Here is a 5,531-nt window from a genome sequence, read left to right as displayed (position 1 = left end):
GGCTACAGGCTGCAGACATGTGCTTTGTAATCCTTATTTGTTTTTTACATATTGGATATAATAAATATTTTATTTAAAATACTACACTATGAGCACCTTTACTTCTTATCTCTGGCACTGAGTCCCCATACCTCAGCCCCAGCACTTTTAGGCTCTCTGTGTGGATCCAAGGAGCAGTGTGATCCGACCAGACCAGTATCTCCTTACCATTGAGGGACTACCTGGGTACTACCAAGCAGCGCCTACATGGGACCTCGGCTACATGTGACCTGTACATGCGCATTGAGATTGCGCTTCTGGTAAGTGGGCAATCTTTCTACCCCTCGATATTGGATTGGATTACACCAACAGTTTTTTTGGAAGTTCTTCATAATTGAACTGCTTACCACATCTGATATTATTGCATTGGACAATCATCTTTTCCCATGAGACATTTTAACATAATTGCTATAAGGACATTGTTTGTAGCGCTGCACTTCTATTTTGTCAATTTCATGGAGGAAGAATGGAGAGGCCCAAAGACCCCGAGTATGGAGGAAGAATGGAGAGGCACAAGGACCCCGAGTATGGAGGAAGAATGGAGAGGCACACACTGCAAGATGCTTGAAGTCCAGTGTGAAGTTTCCACAGTCTGTGTTGATTTGGGGAGCCATGTCATCTGCTGGTGTTGGTCTACTGTGCTTCATTAAGTCCAGGGTCACCGCAGCCGTCTACCAGGAGATTTTGGAGCACTTCATGCTTCCTTCCGCAGACGAGCTTTATGGGGATGCTGACTTCATTTTCCAGCAGGACTTGGCACCGCCCACACTGCCAAAAGCACCAAAACCTGGTTCAATGACCGTGGGATTACTGTGCTTGATTGGCCAGCAAACTCGCCTGACCTGAACCCCATAGAGAATCTATGGGGCATTGCCAAGAGGAAGATGAGAGACATGAGACCGAACAATGCAGAAGAGCTGAAGGCCGCTATTGAAGCATCCTGGTCTTCCATAAGACCTCAGCAGTGCCACAGGCTGATAGCTTCCATGCGACGCCGCATTGAGGCAGTAATTGCTGCAAAAGGGGCCCAAACCAAGTACTGAGTACATATGCAGCTTCTACTTTTCAGAGGTGCGATATTGTTCTATGTACAATCCTTGTTTTATTGATTGCATGGAATATTCTCATTTTCTGAGATTGTGGATTTGGGGTTTTCATGAGCTGTAAGCCATAATCATCACAATGATGACAAATCACGGCTTGAACTATCTTGCTTTGCATATAATGAGTCTATCTCAGATATTAGTTTCACCTTTTAAGTTGCTGCACTGAAATAAATGAACTTTTGCACCATATTTTAATTTTTCGAGTTTCACCTGTATATATATATATTTATATTTTTTTCTTTTTTGCTAGAAAATTACTTATAACCCCCACACATTATATATATAATGTTTTGGGGTTATAAGTAATTTTCTAGCAAAAAAATGTTTTATATATATATAAATATATATATTATATATATATTTAAAATTTATTTTATTCTTTGCTAGAAAATTACTTGTAACCCCCAAACATTATATAAATATATATATATATATATATATATATATATATATATATATAAAATGTTTGGGGGTTATAAGTAATTTTCTAGCAAACACTATGGATTTAAACTTGCAAACAAAAAGGACCAGAAAATGCTTGGTCTTCAAGTGGCTATGTAGGGGTTTCTTTACAAGAGGAAAAAAGACTGTGCACTTTGCAAGTGCATTTGCTCCAGAACTTAGTAAAGCAGAACCTCTGCGGACTTCCATCATCCAATCATGTTCAAGAAAAAAATGCTGTTTTTTTTTTTTTCATTTTCCTTGCATGTGATTGGGTATTCTTGGCAAAGTGAAGCTTTACCTCATTGACTAAGCTCTGGAACAATGGCACCTGCAGAGTGCACAGCCTATTTGCCTTTAGTAAATCAACCCCATAATGTTTTGGACGTTTCATGCGATCTTCAGGCTCAAAATTATTTTTTAAACGTGTGCAAAAAAAAAAAAAAAAAACTAAAAAGAAAACTAAAAATAAAACAAAAAAAAAAAGGCTGTGGCAGGGAAAGGGTTAACTCTAGAGGCAAGGTCACCTTACATTCTACACCTCTCACCTGTCAGCAGAGAATTTTTTGGGTAAACAGATTGGGTGGAAGCAGCAGCAGATCAGCCCATACATGGAACCTGGAATGACCTCCTGTAGATATCTCTTTCTCTTAGTGGGATTCTGCCCTTCCCGTGTTATCTGCGGCACGGCAGAAGTGTCTGATATTCAGACGGGATCTTGAAAACAAAATTCTGTGGGTGACATGTGATGGTGCAGCTGCCACGTCCTTGGAGCGTGGTCGTCGTTGTCCTCTGAGTGTCTGCACCTCATCATATATTCCGGCCGTTTCAACACCGATATTGCTCAATGGAAGCCTTGTATAGGCGCACAGACGGCTAATTATAACCAATTGGTCACGCCGGGCTTAACGTGCTGCGTCAGCCCTCTCTGGTAACATGTTTGTGCATTCGGCCTTAAAGGGCAACTCCACTTTTCATGTCAATGAAACCATATTCTCCACTTCACTTGTATTGGTTGCAACTTTTTTTTTCTTACCTGCTTCTGTTCTGCAGATATTAACCTCCTTAGCGGTATTCCCGAGTGTAGCTCGGGGTAAAATTTCAGTACCAAGAGCGGTAATCCCGAGCTACACTCGGGCTTACCATGCGGCGTTCTCCGGGGGTCCCTGCAGCGCTTACCTTGTCCTTCGCTCTCGCGATGTGTCCCCTGCAGCGTCCCCGGCCATCTCCTCCGGCCGATGCCGGCATCCGGTCCCTGTGACGTCGGGACGTACGGGCTCCGGAACCGGCGGGAAATTTGAAATTTTTAAAAAATGTCATTTTTGCTGTCATTGCTGTTTCAATGCAATGCACATACATTTTGTCCCGAGTGCTTTGTCCGGCGCCCTGCCTGCATTTTGACTGTTCTTTCTGCCTGGAAACTGAGAAACGTCCATGGCGTCCAAAAAGCGTCCCTTTAGGTCAGACGCGGTTTTAGACCGGCTAGAGAACAGCGATAGTAAATCAGAACCACTTGCAGAATTGAGTGATAATGATTCGTGGGGAAATTCCTCATCAGACACTGAAAACGATTCTGCGACTTTGCTCAGCGATGTGCGAATTTGACTTCGAAATTTGTATTTTAAATTTCAGTGTTTTTGGTTTGATTATATTATTGAATTAAATTTATTATTATTATATTATTATTTTTTATGATTATTTATTAAATTATAATTTATGATTTCGTGTTTCAAGTTTTATCATATCCGGGATGTTTACTAGACTCTTGTTCAGACAGATTTCAGTGAGTTATTCCTAAAAATTACAGCCTACAATAAAAAACTACATATTTCCATGCAAAAAAATGGTACCGCTTTCAGCACAAAAAATCGGAAAGAATCATACCGCCAGGGAGGTTAACGCGTGCATTCTACTTTCTTTATGCTGAGTGCTGAGTGGGAGGGACTGATGGCCAGGGATGTGGATAAGGGGGTTCCACCGGTCCTCCTGTACTGGGTGAATCGGATGTGGGCAGGGAGTGCGATCGGCACGGAGGGGGTGCAATTACTGAGACTGATCCCCTGTATGTTTCTCCCTGCAGCAGCTGAAATCCGGCTTCTTCTCCTCTCCCTCCCACTGGCTTTCAGCTGCTGCAGGGAGAAACATACAGGGGATTGGTTCCAGTAATCCCCCCCCCCGTAGCACCCATCGTCCTCCCTGTGCACCATACATTTCCCCATGCTTCCCCCCTGTGTGCCCCCACCCCCGAGGTGCTGCCGGATTCCCTCCTCTCCTTCCTGCTGGCTTTCAGCTGCTGCAGAGAGCCATACAGGGGATCGGTTTCAGTAATTTCCCCCTCCCCCGTAGCACCCATCACCCTCCCTGTTCACCATACATTTCCCCATGCTTCCCCCCTGTGTGCCCCCACCCCCCGCAGTGCTGCCAGCTTCTTCTCCTCTCCCTCCCACTGGCTTTCAGCTGCTGCAGGGAGAAACATACAGGCGATCGGTTCCATTAATCCCCCCCCCCCGTAGCACCCATCACCCTCCCTGTGCACCATACATTTCTCCACGCTTCCCCCCCGTGTGCCCCTACCCCTGAGGTGCTGCCGGCTTCCCTCCTCTACTTCCTGCTGACTTTCAGCTGCTGCAGGGAGAGACATACAGGGGATCGGTTTCAGTAATTGCCCCCCCTCCCCCGTGGCACCCATCGTCCTCCCTGTGCACCATACATTTCCCCATGCTTCCCCCCTGTGTGCCCCCACCCACATAGTGCTGCCGGCTTTCCTCCTCTCCTTCCCACCAGCAGCTGCAAGCACACAATAGGATCCCTCAGGATGGAGAGTGGGGTAAAGTTCAGTGAATATGTCACATTTTACCAGCCCCTTTCTTTCTTGAATGAACACAATAAGTTCTCTGTACCAATCACTCACTGTGTTCATTCATAAGTGAAGCATAGTAAACTGTTTTTTTTTTGGGGGGGGGGGCTGTTAGGTTGGCTGTATGGGGCTCCGTGGTTTCTAACAGCAGCCCTGCTGATGGCTATAGTCACATGATCGGTCCTAGTGAGGGAAATACTGCAGGGGGATTTGTTTTTATTTTATGTATTTATCTTAGTTTTATTTATTATCTTTAAGTTTGTTTTATTTTTCTTTTATGGATTTATCTTAGTTTTATTTATTCTCTTTAAGTTTTTTTTTTTTTTAATGTATTTATCTTAGTTTTATTTATTTTCTTTATGCCTTTTTTTGTTTGTTTTTATATTTTCTATTTATCTTAGTTTTATTTATTCTCTTTAAGTTTGTTTGTTTTTATATGTATTTATCTTAGTTTTATTTATTCTCTTTAAGTTTTGTTTTTTTTTTATGTATTTATCTTAGTTTTATTTATTTTCTTTATGCCTTTTTTTGTTTGTTTTTATATTTTCTATTTATCTTAGTTTTATTTATTCTCTTTAAGTTTGTTTGTTTTTATATGTATTTATCTTAGTTTTATTTATTCTCTTTATGTTTGTTTTATTTTTATTTTATGTATTTCTCTTAGTTGTATTTATTTTCTTCATGCTTATTTGATCTGTTTTCATTTTATGTATTTATCTTAGTTTAATTTATTCTCTTTACGTTTTTTTTTTTTATTCTATGTATTTATCTTAGTTTTATTTATTTTCTTTATGTATATATGATTTATTTTTATTGGATTCATTTTTTTGTTATTCAATTTTTCTCTTATGTTTATTTATCCTATTTATGACTCAAGCAGTATGGTTACATCACAAATATGCAGCCGGCAGGCAACTGCCATGTAACAACGACAACATGTTATGTGACGTAAGAAGCAACTCGACAGGGTGGCGGCCGGTGGACGCTGTTTGGAGAGGCGTGGCGGACGCATTGCGAGGGAAACCATTGTTGTTCATAATTAATCCCAGTTTCGACATATGTAAACACTTTATATTTATCATAATATT

Source organism: Staurois parvus, unplaced genomic scaffold, assembly GCF_062004578.1.
Source record: "Staurois parvus isolate SC_StPar_1 unplaced genomic scaffold, SC_StPar_1.0 ptg000817l, whole genome shotgun sequence".
In the NCBI taxonomy this organism is placed as follows: Eukaryota; Metazoa; Chordata; class Amphibia; order Anura; family Ranidae; genus Staurois; species Staurois parvus.
The sequence above is the reverse complement of the archived record's forward strand: the minus strand, read 5'-3'. Positions refer to the sequence as shown.